The sequence below is a fragment of the Brassica rapa genome, chromosome A07 (genome assembly GCF_000309985.2).
Source record: "Brassica rapa cultivar Chiifu-401-42 chromosome A07, CAAS_Brap_v3.01, whole genome shotgun sequence".
Classification (NCBI taxonomy): domain Eukaryota; kingdom Viridiplantae; phylum Streptophyta; class Magnoliopsida; order Brassicales; family Brassicaceae; genus Brassica; species Brassica rapa.
Window position 1 is genome coordinate 6,228,306 of NC_024801.2, and position 20,458 is coordinate 6,248,763.

General features: G+C 40.6%; 1 non-coding gene across 1 annotated transcript; it reads right to left on the reverse strand.

The window, feature by feature from the left end:
* Nucleotides 1–12,172: 12,172 nt before the first annotated feature.
* LOC117126946 lies at nt 12,173–12,279 on the reverse strand. The gene has a single exon (XR_004449707.1). It is a non-coding gene; the product is annotated as a small nucleolar RNA R71 (small nucleolar RNA).
* Between the last annotated feature and the right edge of the window lie 8,179 nt (nt 12,280–20,458).

Consider the following 20,458-nt stretch of genomic DNA (forward strand, 5'->3'; position numbering starts at 1 on the left):
TCTTTCTCTCAGAAATTTTATCTGGTTTTTCTTGTGCAACAGGACGTCCAGAAGAGAGAAGAAGGTATTTTATAGCATAAGGGGTTGCTTCAGCTGAGGGTTTACTTAAACCAAAGCAAGTTGCTGTCCTTTCCCTCCTTTGAAGAAAGATTATTTTGTTTTTATTAAACAAGCAACCAGCTTGTGACTTTCATGTGACTTTAGTGAAGCATGCAAGCAGGTAGGTGCAGCTCATGTGACTGATTTACTGAAAAAGCAAGCAGAATAGCTGGTGAAGGTATTAGACTGGTCGGAATTTAGTTAAGAAACTTAACGACAATTTCGGACAGTTTTCGACTAAAAATTTTCATCCTTCGAATCTTGTCTTGCTTTCAACTAAGCTTGCCTAGCTTAAGTAAATTCGACCAACATTATTAACACTCTACCAAAACTATCAATGAGAGGCCTTTCGGCCACAAGACAGTCCCGTCTAGGGTTTCTATTCAGGTGTTGGAGGTTATAATTCCTATAGGTACCTATTTGTTGCATGCAAGATATGTTAGAGCTCAACCGCTTAACTTAGTGATCAGCTGTCGCATGTTTCACTGGTTAACAAGCTGGATCTCGTGTCTCAACGGTTAGTATGTTGACACGAAAGAGTGTCGATCGATGGTCCTATTGGGACATCGACCGATACACCTTTGCCTACGTTGACCGATAGTGAGTTGAGGACATCGATCGACGGGTTCTAGCCAGGCCTATGCGCGAGTATGATATGCCCTACTAAGATACTAAATTGGCGGTTAGCCCTCTCTAGCAGTCCTAATATGATAGATATATGTCAGGATGGGATAACAAGGGTGCTTGAGTATGCAATCCTATGATCAAGTTCTTGTTAATTACTCTAAAACAAGGAATGAATCCAAATCTATCATGAATATCACAACAAGGTGGATCTATAGTTTGGGGCTAATCCCACAAACCTATCTGAACCCTGGATCTAACAGGTGGATCTATTCAGACATGAAGTTTGTCACAGAAATCATAGATGAAATAGATGTAAAACTGAAATAGAAATGATTAAGAAAACCAATGGAGTTCCAGGAGGACTCTGATAGGAGTTCCTCCCTTCTCTCCTAAGAGAAACAATGGAAATGAAAGCGTGTAGAAAGCGTAGCCGTCAACAATGGCTTAGAAATAACATAAATAGGATTTCTGGTCGTCCAAAGGCATTCTGGTAATTTGTGGTTACTTCTGGGCTTCACGCAGTCATAAAATATATAAGGCCCACTATCTGGGATCTCCATCGCGAGGCAGACTGACCACTCTTCAGTAAAACAGGCATAACCTCTGCTACATGATGCTGATTGACCTGAGACCGATTGCATTGGAAAGCTAACTCAAAGCTCTATATTGTGTAAAACTATGGGCTCAATCTAACGGTCGGAAGGTCTCCATCCATAGCTAAATATCTGACGCGTCTGTGCAACTCTGCACCTCCAAAGGCTCCAAGAGATTCCAAAATCACCATATTTCTCCTAAACGTCCTTGAACCTGTAAATACTCTAAATAGACTCCAAAACATAATAATTGTATCTTAAAACACTTTAAAACACTTATAGACCATGACTAAAAATGGGTAAAATATATGGTCTTTCACAAACCTTCAGCTCTTAAACACTCCAAAACGCACTGATTAAATTCACAGAAGGGTGAGAAAGGGTCGTTCATGCTCACTTCTCTTCTCTGATTTTTTTCTGAATTTTTGCATGAGTTTTTCTCACAGATTTTTCTCTTTTCTTTCTCTCTTTCTCTCTGAAATTTTCTCTGTTTTTCTTGTGCAACAGGACGTCCAGAAGAGAGAAGAAGGTATTTTATAGCATAAGGGGTTGCTTCAGCTGAGGGTTTACTTAAACCAAAGCAAGTTGCTGTCCTTTCCCTCCTTTGAAGAAAGATTATTTTGTTTTTATTAAACAAGCAACCAGCTTGTGACTTTCATGTGACTTTAGTGAAGCATGCAAGCAGGTAGGTGCAGCTCATGTGACTGATTTACTGAAAAAGCAAGCAGAATAGCTGGTGAAGGTATTAGACTGGTCGGAATTTAGTTAAGAAACTTAACGACAATTTCGGACAGTTTTCGACTAAAAATTTTCATCCTTCGAATCTTGTCTTGCTTTTAACTAAGCTTGCCTAGCTTAAGTAAATTCGACCAACATTATTAACACTCTACCAGAACTATCAATGAGAGGCCTTTCGGCCACAAGACAGTCCCGTCTAGGGTTTCTATTCAGGTGTTGGAGGTTATAATTCCTATAGGTACCTATTTGTTGCATGCAAGATATGTTAGAGCTCAACCGCTTAACTTAGTGATCAGCTGTCGCATGTTTCACTGGTTAACAAGCTAGATCTCGTGTCTCAACGGTTAGTATGTTGACACGAAAGAGTGTCGATCGATGGTCCTATTGGGATATCGACCGATACACCTTTGCCTACGTTGACCGATAGTGAGTTGAGGACATCGATCGACGGGTTCTAGCCAGGCCTATGCGCGAGTATGATATGCCCTACTAAGATACTAAATTGGCGGTTAGCCCTCTCTAGCAGTCCTAATATGATAGATAGATGTCAGGATGGGATAACAAGGGTGCTTGAGTATGCAATCCTATGATCAAGTTCTTGTTAATTACTCTAAAACAAGCAATGAATCCAAATCTATCATGAATATCACAACAAGGTGGATCTATAGTTTGGGGCTAATCCCACAAACCTATCTGAACCCTGGATCTAACAGGTGGATCTATTCAGACATGAAGTTTGTCACAGAAATCATAGATGAAATAGATGTAAAACTGAAATAGAAATGATTAAGAAAACCAATGGAGTTCCAGGAGGACTCTGATAGGAGTTCCTCCCTTCTCTCCTAAGAGAAACAATGGAAATGAAAGCGTGTAGAAAGCGTAGCCGTCAACAATGGCTTAGAAATAACATAAATAGGATTTCTGGTCGTCCAAAGGCATTCTGGTAATTTGTGGTTACTTCTGGGCTTCACGCAGTCATAAAATATATAAGGCCCACTATCTGGGATCTCCATCGCGAGGCAGACTGACCACTCTTCAGTAAAACAGGCATAACCTCTGCTACATGATGCTGATTGACCTGAGACCGATTGCATTGGAAAGCTAACTCAAAGCTCTATATTGTGTAAAACTATGGGCTCAATCTAACGGTCGGAAGGTCTCCATCCATAGCTAAATATCTGACGCGTCTGTGCAACTCTGCACCTCCAAAGGCTCCAAGAGATTCCAAAATCACCATATTTCTCCTAAACGTCCTTGAACCTGTAAATACTCTAAATAGACTCCAAAACATAATAATTGTATCTTAAAACACTTTAAAACACTTATAGACCATGACTAAAAATGGGTAAAATATATGGTCTTTCACAAACCTTCAGCTCTTAAACACTCCAAAACGCACTGATTAAATTCACAGAAGGGTGAGAAAGGGTCGTTCATGCTCACTTCTCTTCTCTGATTTTTTTCTGAATTTTTGCATGAGTTTTTCTCACAGATTTTTCTCTTTTCTTTCTCTCTTTCTCTCTGAAATTTTCTCTGTTTTTCTTGTGCAACAGGACGTCCAGAAGAGAGAAGAAGGTATTTTATAGCATAAGGGGTTGCTTCAGCTGAGGGTTTACTTAAACCAAAGCAAGTTGCTGTCCTTTCCCTCCTTTGAAGAAAGATTATTTTGTTTTTATTAAACAAGCAACCAGCTTGTGACTTTCATGTGACTTTAGTGAAGCATGCAAGCAGGTAGGTGCAGCTCATGTGACTGATTTACTGAAAAAGCAAGCAGAATAGCTGGTGAAGGTATTAGACTGGTCGGAATTTAGTTAAGAAACTTAACGACAATTTCGGACAGTTTTCGACTAAAAATTTTCATCCTTCGAATCTTGTCTTGCTTTTAACTAAGCTTGCCTAGCTTAAGTAAATTCGACCAACATTATTAACACTCTACCAGAACTATCAATGAGAGGCCTTTCGGCCACAAGACAGTCCCGTCTAGGGTTTCTATTCAGGTGTTGGAGGTTATAATTCCTATAGGTACCTATTTGTTGCATGCAAGATATGTTAGAGCTCAACCGCTTAACTTAGTGATCAGCTGTCGCATGTTTCACTGGTTAACAAGCTAGATCTCGTGTCTCAACGGTTAGTATGTTGACACGAAAGAGTGTCGATCGATGGTCCTATTGGGATATCGACCGATACACCTTTGCCTACGTTGACCGATAGTGAGTTGAGGACATCGATCGACGGGTTCTAGCCAGGCCTATGCGCGAGTATGATATGCCCTACTAAGATACTAAATTGGCGGTTAGCCCTCTCTAGCAGTCCTAATATGATAGATAGATGTCAGGATGGGATAACAAGGGTGCTTGAGTATGCAATCCTATGATCAAGTTCTTGTTAATTACTCTAAAACAAGCAATGAATCCAAATCTATCATGAATATCACAACAAGGTGGATCTATAGTTTGGGGCTAATCCCACAAACCTATCTGAACCCTGGATCTAACAGGTGGATCTATTCAGACATGAAGTTTGTCACAGAAATCATAGATGAAATAGATGTAAAACTGAAATAGAAATGATTAAGAAAACCAATGGAGTTCCAGGAGGACTCTGATAGGAGTTCCTCCCTTCTCTCCTAAGAGAAACAATGGAAATGAAAGCGTGTAGAAAGCGTAGCCGTCAACAATGGCTTAGAAATAACATAAATAGGATTTCTGGTCGTCCAAAGGCATTCTGGTAATTTGTGGTTACTTCTGGGCTTCACGCAGTCATAAAATATATAAGGCCCACTATCTGGGATCTCCATCGCGAGGCAGACTGACCACTCTTCAGTAAAACAGGCATAACCTCTGCTACATGATGCTGATTGACCTGAGACCGATTGCATTGGAAAGCTAACTCAAAGCTCTATATTGTGTAAAACTATGGGCTCAATCTAACGGTCGGAAGGTCTCCATCCATAGCTAAATATCTGACGCGTCTGTGCAACTCTGCACCTCCAAAGGCTCCAAGAGATTCCAAAATCACCATATTTCTCCTAAACGTCCTTGAACCTGTAAATACTCTAAATAGACTCCAAAACATAATAATTGTATCTTAAAACACTTTAAAACACTTATAGACCATGACTAAAAATGGGTAAAATATATGGTCTTTCACAAACCTTCAGCTCTTAAACACTCCAAAACGCACTGATTAAATTCACAGAAGGGTGAGAAAGGGTCGTTCATGCTCACTTCTCTTCTCTGATTTTTTTCTGAATTTTTGCATGAGTTTTTCTCACAGATTTTTCTCTTTTCTTTCTCTCTTTCTCTCTGAAATTTTATCTGGTTTTTCTTGTGCAACAGGACGTCCACAAGAGAGAAGAAGGTATTTTATAGCATAAGGGGTTGCTTCAGCTGAGGGTTTACTTAAACCAAAGCAAGTTGCTGTCCTTTCCCTCCTTTGAAGAAAGATTATTTTGTTTTTATTAAACAAGCAACCAGCTTGTGACTTTCATGTGACTTTAGTGAAGCATGCAAGCAGGTAGGTGCAGCTCATGTGACTGATTTACTGAAAAAGCAAGCAGAATAGCTGGTGAAGGTATTAAACTGGTCGGAATTTAGTTAAGAAACTTAACGACAATTTCGGACAGTTTTCGACTAAAAATTTTCATCCTTCGAATCTTGTCTTGCTTTCAACTAAGCTTGCCTAGCTTAAGTAAAATTCGACCAACATTATTAACACTCTACCAGAACTATCAATGAGAGGCCTTTCGGCCACAAGACAGTCCCGTCGAGGTATTAAATCACCGGGTCGACTTTATTTTTAAATCTGATCGACCAACTCCAAACTGGTCGAGCGGAGTTTTTCTCGACCAAAAATTAACTGCCTCGTGAGGGTTATTACATTCTTCCCCCCTTAAAAGAATTCGTCCCTGAATTCTAAAAACATAGCTGTACAGACTTTTACTGAACACTGGAGTCTCTGCAAGAAGTTTAAAATAACCAACTCTGAACTTATCCTCGTCTGCCCGTGTCAAACCAACTGATGGGTCCCCAAATACTTGAAGTTTTATAAATTTTTCCTTTTCTCCAATCTTCTGATATGGTGCTCACCTATCCGCAAAGGACCTTTAGGATAGGCTAAATAGGGTTACAAGTTTTCTAGTCTCAGCAGTTCTATCATACTGGGTCTGATATAAGATTACGCAAAATCGGCTTACCAATAGCATAACTAAAAGAAGTTCCGGTTTAGAGATAACCATTTCAACTCTGAACAACTCGGTACAGACCAAATAACAGATTTGCGGATTTTCCCAACTTTTCTAAAACAATTCTTTCTTTTCTGAGCAAACACTTTCTCGATAACCAACTCTTCATCGCGCATAACTTTCATATACTGCGGTCTACATACTTCCTTTGACATCATTGAATCTCTGAATACCATTACTTCTGAAACCTTTCTATCTGCTTTCCTCCAGTTCAATAACATGGAAATATGGAACGTCAGGTGATGTGCCATACGTGAAGGTAACATCTTCAGTCTGGTCAATGTCAACTTGATTAACCGTGCAACAATCAAACAAGAACATGCACGATCAATCACGCTAACATGATTCAGACCAAGGGTGCCACTCTTAAATACACACACACACACTTATTCTAGGAATGATTTCCCTTACAGTATTCCATACCCTTCTTATCTACCTGAGATACTCTTCAAAAACTTCTGAACGATTCAATCTCACTAAAGTTTCACATATCCAAGTCTTGTTCTATTACTTTCTGATTTCCTTCTTCTGTATAGTAACTGAGGAAACAACAAGTCCGCCTATACCAAACCTGATTTACCAACGAAGTACTCTTGTATGATGACTTCACATTTTCTCTCTTAATACATCTTCCGATCTCTTAACAACTTGAGCATTCCCATATGCCTTATGGTTATGCCTTTTTCCTTGCACACTTAAATCTTCCTTGGGATTTACTTCACATCTGCTTAATTGTAGGTTGAATTTGGGTTCATTCTCCCACATCTCCACTTTATGAACCTGTACATGACACAGTCCTCATACTATTCTTCGAAATTCTCTTCACCCAGTTCCTTCTATGAATTCCTTAGATTCTCATCCTTCAACTGAGTTCCTCAAATACGAATGAATAAGCCATCTTGATTTTCTACTTGCAATCTTGAAGGTTCTCTATTCTCTCCCTATACGGCAGCAAAATAAATCACTCCCAATTCCCCTTCATGATTCTTGATATCCTACTCAATATCATCATTAATATCACTTCCTCTTAAAGCATAAGCAGCAATATTTGCTCTTCCTAAGGCTTCTTTGATCAGTGAAAACTTGCATTCTTTCTCCATATTGAAATGATCACTAAATTTGATGTGCAACAGAACTGCCACCAACTCCAACTTGTGCATCAAATAGTATTCCTTATGCTTCTTTAGCTCCCTTGATGCATAAACGATTACCATATCGTCTTGCATTAGCATTCACCTAGACCAACACATAATACATCCATGTAGTAGTATATGGCTGGTTAGGCTCATGCAAGTCTAAGATATGCATAGACGTAGATACTTCCTCTAATTGATTGCATACTTCATCAATACTTTTATTCCATTCCAAGGTAACACCATTCTTAGTCGATCAACTCATTGGTGGATATGGTTTCTAACTCTTGAACAAACTTCTGATGGTAACCGGCCAATCCACAGAACTTCGAATCTCGATAACTGAAATTGAGTACGACCATTATGTAGTAGTAGCGATCTTTTGTAAATATGCAACAACTCCTTGTTCCATTTACTGACTAAGGGATCTAACTTCCAATTTCCATGCAGAAATACTTACTACAACGTGAAGCGTCCATCAAACGTCGTTAGAATAAAACTGCGCCTTGCGACCGATCTTAACCATTCTTCAATTCTAGAACTTGATACTTTACCCTGATGGTCATGTCCTTGATATTATACTCGAAAATAACTGCAAACTCTGGTTCTTCTTCTTTACCACTGACATGGGTACACTCCACAGAAAATAACTAAGTCGAACGAAACCTTTCTCCAAACAAATCTTCTGACTGCTACTTGAATTCGGCAAGAACCACTTGGTTTGATGCCTAGGCTATTGCAGCGAATCAAGGTTCAACCAGAATACTTGACAGGTTACTTCTGGATGTCAACAAATTTTCCACTTTCTTAAACATAGCTTCATGTTCCCTAGTTATCTAACTGTCCTCGATACTCTGCTTCTTGTTACTTTCTCTCCGCCCAATTATGATGATAACTGAATACGCCACTTCACCGTTTCCCAAAAGGTTCCCAACTCTCCAGACTGATATGAGCGAGGCTCCAACACTTAGTAGAATACCACTGCAGGCCAACGGTAACTGGTCTTCTCTCAAAGACTTCCTTCCTCAACAACATCCTAATTGAGCTCGATAACTAGATAGCCAATCTCACTCTAGATAGAAACAAACCGCTCTAATGGAAGTACTAAGGAATGGGGATGGGATACGAAGGCATACCATAACTCTAAATGGCAGCCAGTACTTCCACGAATAAGAACAGTGTACCTGAATTAACTAAAGTGAATCCTTCCTAAAACAGTGACACTACCCGTGAACTACATCTATGTGTTGTTCCCGCATCAAACACAATATGGGCGGAAAATTCTGTCCATAGAGGCAAGGTCTCATACGACACCTTGATCACTCCTTCACTTATTTATTTAATCCCTCATAAATTTTAAAAATGCACACAACACGCAATGGGATAAGAAGCAATCCTGTGATTGGACCTTTTCAGAGGTTTTGACGGTCCAGGCAACTATAAAGTGTAGGCTCTACCCAAATAGCCAAACACTTAGTTAGTGACTAATGGTAAGGAAAGCGAACAAGTTTAACAAGCGGTACCCTAGGTATAGGGAAAAAGATCGGGTAACTTCATGGGCCATGGTAGTATAACCTCTGTACTCATTACTGGCACCACCGAAGCGCGAATGACGTAAGCGATCGAGTATTTTATATACTTGAACAATCATCACCTTACTCTCCTTGCTAGCCAAAACCAAAACAACTCAGGGTCCTCGGTCTTGATCTGATGAAACGTCCAACAAAAATTATCTCCATCGACTTTCTTGATTCATTACTTGAAACTGACCTTCTATCTGAATAGGTTGATAGTTAAATAATCTGCATGAATTGGTAAACTTCTTTAGTAAAAACGGCTTCTGTAGAATTCATGTGATCCTCCACCAACTCCTCATAGCTCTTGAGCTTTATAGTTCGGGTTACTCTGAGATTAATGGCTGAGTCACAATAGTACATCTTCATGATCTTTAGCTCATCCTCCAAACCATAATCGATGAATCAGATTAACTTGACTTCGAAATCTTGGCGGAAACATCTCACTGTGCGAACTCCATATCGGTCCCATGTTTTGGGTAGAAAACACTCCATTTTGAACTCTTGAAAGAAATCCGCCTAACTTGGACTAACATTTCCCAAATGATGCTTGACACTTAATCACCAACTTATTGTATCATTCTTGATGATGTATGGTTCCATATCCTTCTTGCAATCTTCTGAACAATGGGCCACGTTAGTTGTTCTGCTCCTAGTGTTGCATTCGAAATCTTCCTCTATACAAAATCTACATCGAATGGTTTAGTACTTGTCGGTGTTGTCCCAACTTCTTTATCTTGTTCACAAACTTCAAGAAGTCTTGTTGCAACGGAATGGTGCTGGTGCGTCCATCGTCTTGTACTACTACTGAACTATCTCCGCCACCAACGTTAAGCTTGAAACAAGTGCTGAATCAATCATGCTTGTACGTCTCTGGTTCTGGTACGTTTGGGCATAAGCTGGATTGAAATGAGCAGCCGAAAGAATATGTCATATGAAGTCGGATATTCTGAACCGGATCATCACCAACAACGTCAACTTTGACTTCAATAAAACATGGGCCGAAGATGTAATTGATGTGTCAACTCTGTCTCATATATCTTTGAATATCGATATCCACACTAGAAGTTGTAGGAACCGCATGAAAGCATGATGATACCAACTCCGACAATGATGGTAGCTGATATACCTTGGATTTGACCCATTTTAATCCATGGTATATTATTATTTTACTATATATATATCTATGTTTTCTACTCTTCTAGGTATGTTTTCAGGTTCAGGTGCATTTCAGAGTAAAGCTATGACTTTGGAGCATTTTGGAGCATAAAGGACATTTCACCCGAGCTGACCACTTAGAGGTCGACGAGAGGAAGAGTAATCGATCGATGTACACAAGTACCGTCGATCGATGTCGAGACACCAAACGCGACATTTTGGATTCAGCAGACTTAAAGACCAAGGCCAAGCCAAATTACCAAAATGCCCTGACGAGTTTTTAACCTAGTAGAATATATACTGCCTACGTTTTGACGGCAGAGAGAGCTTTTCTTTTCTAGACCTAGTTTTGTTACAAGTTTCATTTGGAGAGAAGATCACTTGTGATTGGAACTCCTTGTTTCATTTTCTTATCATCTATTCTATGAGTTTCTATTTATCTATTGATATGAATTGCTTTGCTATGTCTGAGTAGTTCAACTGTTAGATCCAAGGTTCAGATAGGTTTGTGGGATTAGCTCCAAGCTATAGATCTGCCTTGTTGTGATATTCATGATAAATTTGTATTTGTTGCTTGTTTTAGCCTAGCTAACTAGAACTTGATCATAGGATTGCATATTCAAGCACCCTTGTTATTCCATCCTGACATCTATCTATCAGATTTGCTAGAGAGGGCTAACCGCCAATTTAGAATCTTAGTAGAGCATTTCATACTCGCGCATAGGCCTGGCTAGAACCCGTCGATCGATGTCCTCAACTGACAATCGATTGATGTTGGCAAAAGTGTATCGGTCAACGTCTTAATAGACTATCGATCGACACTCTCTTGTGTCTGCATCTAACCGGTGAGACACAAGATCTAGTCTGTTAACCAGTGGTACATGCGACAGCTGATCACTGAGTTAAGCGAATGAGCTCTAATATATCATGCATGCAACAGTTAGGCATCTATAGGAATTATAATCTCCAACACCTGAATAGTGGCCCTGCATCTAATATCATTTCCAACCTAAGTTACATTTATCATTTACTCGCTAGTTACTATTGCTATTTTATTTATAACATTACAACCTTTAGAATTAATAAACACTACATTTAATTGTTCCCTAGCTCCTTGTGGATTCGATCCTTAAGTACTACATCTGAACCTCTTTTGATGAGAGTAACACTCCTTAGGGTAATTTGAGTGGTATCAAATTTGGCGCCGTTGCCGGGGAGCTTTGATCGCCATTAGATTTAATTTTATTAATTCTTATTCTTTTCCTTACCCCCTTTTATAACAATCTTTCTTTTTCTTGTCTTTTCAGGTGTATGCCCAGCGGTAACAGAAGCAACAAAGAGAAAGACTTGCTGTTGACAGACGATCCTGCTCATTTGGAAAGCACCATCCGTAGAGGTCAACGTTCCACATCGCTCGACGCAACCACTTCGTCGTCGATCGATACACATAACCAACCGTCGACCGACACCAGACCGTCATCGTCGATCGATCCCAATCGTTCGATAACGATCGATACCGTGTCGTCAAAAATGGAAAACATTATTATTCTAACTCAGGATGAGAACGGAAACCTTTATGACCAGGCCGGTCATCTGCGTAATGCAACATGTCAGAAAATAGATGCTCAGGGAACTGTAATCCCTGATGCTGATGCTACAGGAGCTGCTCAACCTGTAGATGAGGACGCTCGATCGAAACCACTTCCGGAGATCCAGAAGCAGAATTTCGAGCTGAAGCCTCAATACTACACTCTCGTGTCGCAGATACCCTACTCTGGGTTACCGCACGAGCATCCTATGGACCATTTGGAACGGTTCAAGGATCTAATCGCTGCCATTCGGATGGAAGGAGTCTCCGAAGATTACCTGCTGTGCAAGCTCTTCGGATACACGCTGAAGGGAGAAGCGATGCATTGGCTTAGGCAGCAACCCACAGGATCTTTAACATCCTGGAGCGACATCAAGAATGCTTTCTTACGAAACTTCTTCGAAGAGGCGCGCGCTGAAGAACTTCGAAACAAAATTTCCACATTCTCGCAGAAGGCTGGAGAGTCCTTCAAAGATGCATGGATTAGATTTAGGTTTTTCCAGCGAGACTGTCCACACCACGGATTTAATGAAGTGCAGCTGCTAGGCAATTTCTTTCGAGGTCTCGCCTTACAGTATCAAATGGCTCTTGATACGGCGAGTGAAGGAAACTTCACTACTCGGAATCCGTTGGAAGCTGTGAGACTTATCGAAAACCTTGCTAACAGCAGCAGCACCAAAAACAATGACTCTGAACGGAAGAAGTCTGTAGCCTCTATCGGGAAGGAACAGATGGACGAAGTAAGAGCTAAGTTAGATGTGGTGCACGAACTTCTTAGGAAGCAAGTCTGTTCAGCTGAAGGAGGAGTAGCAGATACAGAAGGAGAAGAAGATGTGAACTACATCGGAGGTACCGGATTCCAGAAATTTGGAAACCAGGACGGAAACAAAAACTTCTTTGGAAATGGCCAAATAAGTAACCAAAGTTCACAATTTCAAAAACCCTTCAACAACAGCAAGAGCTACTCGAACTCTTACTATCAAAATCCACCACCCCAGACTCAGGAAAGCAAGATCGAAGAAATAATTGATCGAGTACTGTTGGGACAACAACAAATCACCGTGGATTTCAACGGTAAGATAGACTCTGCCTACAACAATCTGAACACCAAAATCGAGACCTTAGGGACTCAGATGAGAAAACTTGAAACCCAAGTAATTCAGACGGGCGAGACTATTAAGAGGCAAGAAGCTTTCGCTAGAGAGGCAGGAGCCGACAAAGGGAAACACCACGTAAATGCCATCATAGATGATGAATTCTGGCAAGTGGTGAGAAATGAAAACCTTGAGGAAGGAGATTTCGAAATCGAAAGCTCCATGAGTCTCGGCGGATCCCAATGGTGTCGACCGATGTCGATGAACTCGCATCGATCGACAGACCATGATGAAGATCGATGGACGGATTACTCCAGTCATCGATCGACGTCGTCTGCCAATTCGACTGAATGCAATGCGGTTCGAATTCTAACTCATGAAGAATTCGCAGCTAAGCATCCTCACCCACCCTCCCCTTCTATGAAAAAATCGATCGATCGGTTAACTAAACCATCGATCGACAGAGTGAGTCCGACGTCGATCGTTACAACACACCTCCCATCGATCGACAGACACCTCTGACATACCGAGTGCGGTTACCCTCAATCGATAATGATTACATCAATGCACTCAGACCACCACCTAAACCATTAGCAAACCCACCCGAACCAAAACCCAACCCTTTAACTAGTTCAACAAAATCTGTTCAAGAAGAACAAGAATCTGAAAGGAGAAGGTTAAGGAAAAGAAAGGAGAAGATTCCTAAAAACCTTAAGAGGGAAGCTAACGATAAGGAGATGGATGGTTTTACTAAACAAGTCCTCAGAATCCCAATCGAAAAACCTTTTGATGAAGCTTACTTCACACACCGGTTGTGGATGTTCTTCAGAGAAACAATGGTAACTGAGGAGGACATTAGGAGAATGTTTCATCAAGCCAGAGGAAAGATGAAACACAGGATCACATTGACGAAGAAGAGTGATCCTGGGAAGTTTGCAATACCATGCATAGTCAAGGGTGTTGAATTTCCCCATTCAATGTGTGACACAGGAGCATCGGTTAGTATCTTCCCTAGAATTATGGCAGACCAGCTTGGTTTGACCATCGAACCCTCAACAGAATCCTTCACCTTCGTGGATCTTTCAGAAAAACGATCCGGAGATATCATGAGAGATCTGGAGGTACTGATTGGTAATGCCCTTGTCCCTGTAGATTTTCATGTCTTAGACATCGAGCTTAACTGGAACTCTTCACTTCTGCTTGGAAGATCCTTCCTAGCTACAGTAGGAGCTGTATGTGACATGAACAAAAACAAATTGTGTCTAACGCTCATAGACCCAAACATCCACTACGATCCCATCCGACCTAAGAGAAAGGTAATTAATTCTGTGGATTATGGGAAAGACCTTGGCTTCATTGGCGCATGCCATTGTGGAGCAGAGTATGAATCGGAGTACGAAACAGAGTACTCGAAATCGATCGACACCCCAACCTTTCCATCGATCGATTCCAATGTGTCAATGGTGACCGATGACCACAACAACACGTCACTCGATGTAATGCACCCACTTGACCATTTCGCTTCACCTAATCATTGTTACCAACATTTTGCCTTCCAACCTCCAACTAGGAGAGGACATGATGATTATTCCATAGGCAGTTGGGCAGACAGTGGTTTCCATGAAAGTTTTGCAGTTGACACTGTAATTACTTCACCTCATGAGGAACATACCGAGGAATACGATGAGGATTACTGGAAAGAACGTGCAATAGAAATGTCTTTGCAGGATGAAAGACTTGAAATACACAAGTTCACCAACACGTTTCCAACATCGTTCGACGCTGTGCACTCCACATCGGTCGATACCCACCCTCGTCCAGCAAAACAACCGCTCACATCGATCGACACATCGAAAGGAAAATCGATCGATATTCGCGCCGCAGCGAAAATTCAGGAGCAGGAAAATATTCCCTCCCTAACCAGGTTTACAGATACCTATATAAATTGTTTTACACCTCCGAAACCACCTACACACATCAGAGCAAACACACAAGCAAATAAGATGAACACTCTTCCTTCTACATCAACAGAAAAATCCATGAAGAGCAATAATCTCAAGAACACAAGTTATGCAAAAATTACTCTGCCATCGATCGATGTAACTGTATCTACATCGATCGATACTACTCTAAACCCTAATCTCTCTATTTCTAAAATGAATAATTATGCAAACATTGATTACGGTTTTCTAACACCTGATGAATTTGGTATTTTCAAGGATCCAGATGGCAACGCACGTGCAATGGATGGAAGGATTTTACAAGTGTCCAGAGAGGACATAGCAGACATCCATCAAGTAGCCAATGGACCTGACAACCTGTTCTCACAGCAACGTGGCAGTCCAGACGTCATTCTAACAAATCCTAACAACCACGCAGGAGTCGCCACAACAGAGATCAACACAGATCTATCACGCCAACCAAAAGGGCAAGCATCGATCGACGGTACAACGGAGACATCGATCGCCAGGGTAACACCAACGTCGATCGATATGGATGATCCGACGTTGATCGACAGACGCTATGAATGTGGGAGCCGCGCTTTCGACATGTATGGAGCCAGAAAGTTCACTTGGGAACAAAGGGACGAATATGGAGTCTACAGAGATGAGCGTGAACACGCACGAAGCGCAGCTGGTGAGATGATACCTGTCTCAAAGGACAACATCAGGAAAATACTGGAAAGAGCATCTCTTTTTGAAGAGAGCCACATCTGTCTTCCAGAACATGCCACTTCCTTCACACTCACAAGACTGGCACCAGAACTCTACACCAAAGAAAAAATCGATGAAATGGTGTTTGGTATTTGTGGAGCTCAGGAGAAACTAGGAGAGGAGCTCAAAACACTGGTAGATGAAACACATCAGCCTTTCGATAGAGGCTACAATGAGCTTTTCAGATGTATGACAAAAATGAGGACAGAAATTGAAAGTTTACGTCAGCAACTTGAGAAGGAAGCTACGACCTCAGCATCAATCGACGCACCACGTGCAACATCGATCGACGTAAGTCTTCCTACAGCTAAGATCCTTGCAGAACCGCGATGTTCAACACAACACAGGGATGAATGGGAAGTCTCATACATCGACATAAGGATAAACGACGTTTACTGCCCTCTCAACAACAACGTGGACTGGCTAAGCACTACAATCGAGCTACTACAGCAAGATCTGGACACGATTCGCAAGAAGGACCAACATCCAGCCACATCGATCGACATGTGCACCTTCACATCGCTCGACGCCAAAGTCTCAGCAATGAATGAGAGGCTGAGGACTTACGAGGATATGCATGACCGTTTTATATCACCCGTCATGATAGATTTAAACAAATTATCTAGCAATTACTTGATGCCCAAAAGGATATTGAGAACATTACTAATCAAAGTTTTTTGCAGGAAAAATCAGCATCGATCAACAGACTAAGAAGACCCTGGATCGATGGCAAGAAACCTGTGGAGTTACTTCCTTACACAGCAGCAGAGGTTGACAAGATCACATCCAATATCTACACTGCTCTAGACACCATGGACGAACGACTTGACAAACGCTGCGATGACATCTACTTTCCATTCGACAACAAAATCAGTGGACTAGACAACAACGTAGAATGGCTACAGAAAGAAGTCAAAGCCATTCAGAGGCAACTCGCAGCTCAACATAAGATATCAGCATCGATCGACATGACAAAAGCAAAATCGATCGACGGCAACTCACCGAGATCGACCAACAAACACGTAATCGCATCGATCGACGCCGAATCTATACCAATCGGCGAGCAGCTGATACACAAGACAGTAGAGTCAATGCAAAAGGAACTGACAGATCTTTCAGCATACGTCTATGACAACATAGGCTGGCACCAGGTCAGCATTGACAACATTCAAGAAAAGCTACAGAACATCTCCAATGTACTTGGGAAGATGGATGACAAATGGACAAGAAATGATGAGGCCACAAGAAGTTTCATTGCATCTTGGTCTAGAATTCGCATAGATGACGTGGATGCTTGCTTTCCAACAAGCAGATGCTTCTCCACCCAATAGCCAATCACTACCACAGTCAAGCTAAATGACTATAACCAAGTGTTGAGTGGGAGGCAACCCACTATTAGGTATTTTACTTCGGTTTTCTAGCTAGCAATTAATTTCTTTCGTTTTATCTCTTTCAGATTTAGGAGAACCAAGTAGGAGGACTTGAATATCGACCGACGACGAGAAGTCGACATCATTCGACATAGGCAACCACACGACGATCGATGTAACACTTACCCATCGATCGATATTTAATCCGGTCAGATGTATCTTACCTACTTGTTACATTTCGTACATCATACACATTTCATCATAACTCCGGCTGAGTTACACTGGGACAGTGTAATTTAAGTCTGGGGGGGGAGATTTACTGATATAATTTATTTTATTCTTACGTAAAAAGGAATTTCAAATAAATTATGCTTAGCTATCGAAAATAGGGACTATAATCTTATATTGATTTAAACATGAATATCTAACGAATTATTAGCACCATTTTAGATTTACTGATTGCAGATAGCACTAAAGATGCTAAAGCAGATCAACCTATCAACTACACACTTGCCTTGAACCGTATGAAGTAACAAAAGCTGATTTCCAACACTAAACCTGACATAACCGCTTGTCTTGGGGCTTGGTATACATGGGATCGGATTCTTCAGATAGGTCTGGAAGGTAACGCCTGGTTTAGATTATTTATCACATTTTCTCTCTCTAGGTTTCGACCCTAGATTAGTTATAGAGTATTAAAAAAAAAAATAATAATAATAAGTAAGATCTATTGTTTAATTAGGATGAGTCTGAACAGGACTTGGTGGCTAAAACCAATAAGGCTTGATTCATAAAGACTCAAATACAAGAGTTCGAAACGAGACTTGGAGGCGGCAATCTTCAAGGCTCGCTTTCGCAAAGAACTCTTGGATATAGGTCAAAAAAAGAAGTGAACAGAACTTGGTGGCAACCACCATTAAGTTTTGATTCATGGAAGCCTGTCCAATCTTGGTCACTGATCCTGCAATAGAAGCAGACTTTGACTCAAGAGAAAAAATTTAGAGAGAGAGAAACTAAGAACTAACTTTTACCTGCAGCTCCAGATACCTGTCTGAAATCCTTGCATCCTGTGATCGATACTCCCAAGGTAAAGCATTCACTTTATATTTATGCTAAGAAATGAAATCAGTAGAGGGGATGTCAGACGTGAATTGATGAGTTGTGTTATGTTTGAAATGGTTGCTAAGCTAGGATATTGCATAGTGTGCTTTTGTGATTATGACTTTTTAAATGTGGTTGCAAATTTATTGAGGAAAGATTTCTATCTTTTTAAAATCTTAAGTTCCCAAATATTTTCAAACCTCTTTCAGAGAGACTGCCTGTATGTTTTGTTTGAGGACAAGCAAAAGGGTAAGTCTAGGGGAGTTGATATACCTTGGATTTGACTCTTTTTTATCCATGGTATATTATTATTTTATATATATATATATATATATATATATATATCTATGTTTTCTACTCTTCTAGGTATGTTTTCAGGTTCAGGTGCATTTCGGAGTAAAGCTATTACTTTGGAGCATTTTGGAGCATAAAGGACATTTCACCCGAGCTGACCATTTAGAGGTCGACGAGAGGAAGAATAATTGATCGATGCGCATCAGTGCTGACGATCGATATCAGGAAATACCTCGACAGATGAAGATTAATATCGATCGATGTACACAAGTACCGTCGATCGATGTCGAGACACCAGACTCGACATTTTGGATTCAGCAAACTTAAAGACCAAGGCCAAGCCAAATTACCAAAATGCCCTGACGAGTTTTTAACCTAGTAGAATATACATTGCCTAAGTTTTGACGGCAGAGAGAGCTTTTCTTTTCTAGACCTAGTTTTGTTACAAGTTTCATTTGGAGAGAAGATCACTTGTGATTGGAACTCCTTGTTTCATTTTCTTATCATATATTCTATGAGTTTCTATTTATCTATTGATATGAATTGCTTTGCTATGTCTGAGTAGTTCAGCTGTTAGATCCAGGGTTCAGATAGGTTCGTGGGATTAGCCCCAAACTATAGATCTGCCTGGTTGTGATATTCATGATAGATTTGTATTCATTGCTTGTTTTAGCCTATCTAACTAGAACTTGATCATAGGATTGCATATTCAAGCACCATTGGTATCCCATCCTGACATCTATCTATCATATTAGGATTGCTAGAGAGGGCCAACCGCCAATTTAGAATCTTAGTAGAGCATTTCATACTCGCGCATAGGCCTGGCTAGAACCCGTCGATCGTTGTCCTCAACTGACAATCGATCGATGTTGGCAAAAGTTTATCGGTCGACGTCTTAATAGACTATCGATCGACACTCTCTTGTGTCTGCATCTAACCGGTGAGACACAAGATCTAGTCTGTTAACCAGTGGTACATGCGACAGCTGATCACTGAGTTAAGCGAATGAGCTCTAATATATCATGCATGCAACATTTAGGCATCTATAGGAATTATAATCTCCAACACCTGAATAGTGGCCCTGCATCTAATATCATTTCCAACCTAAGTTACATTTATCATTTACTCGCTAGTTACTATTGCTATTTTATTTAAAACATTACAACCTTTAGAATTAATAAACACTAGATTTAATTGTTCCCTAGCTTCTTGTGGATTCGATCCCTAAGTACTACATCTGAACCTCTTTTGATGAGAGTAACACTCCTTAGGGTAATTTGAGTGGTATCAGTAGCAAACCCGATCACGTCCTTAGCTCACCCGAGCATGATGATAATGGATTGAAGCATTACCGGATTGAACCAAAACATGTCGATAACAAACCGAATCATGACGGTAGAAAGCTCAATCATGACTGTAGGAATCTCGATCTTGACAGGATCAAAATTGGTAAGTACACTCCACTCCGTCGAGCTTGCCTTGATGCATCTCGTATGAAAGATAACAGTAAGGTAACAACCCATGACTATCTATCCTAAGATGAAGGAACCAGCCAGCACATCCTAATTATCCTTGCGACTCATTTTTACTCGAAAAACTTTTGAAACAAGTCCCATTCAAGCATCGTATAACCATGCTCTGATACCACCTTTGTGACACCCCCGATCTGGTCTAAGTATAAGTTGACTCGACCAGCCGTGCAACAATCAAACAAGAACATGCACAGCTGATCACTCGTAACTGAAACCAAACCGAGAAGCCACAATGTGTACATAAATGACTAACCCGAAGTTCCCGAAATAAATCCAGGTACCTTAGGCCAACCGCCTAAGTACACATATCCTATTAGGTACAACCCGAGGCTTTACAACCTTAAGAGTAATACCCAGTAGTTGGTTCGTTCGGACAAGGACTAATATCATTTGGAACCCGTACTTTAAAAACATTCTTTATACACTATATACTTATTCATTTAAAAGAATCTTACAAAATCTTATAGATTAACCTCGAGGTTTTCGGTCAACAAACCTTATACATAAAGTATATCAAAACGACTGGAAGGGTAATAAAAGTACCGCTGGCTAATGACGTTCCTTCCCATCCTAGAGTAAAGGTCTACAAACTACTGGTTA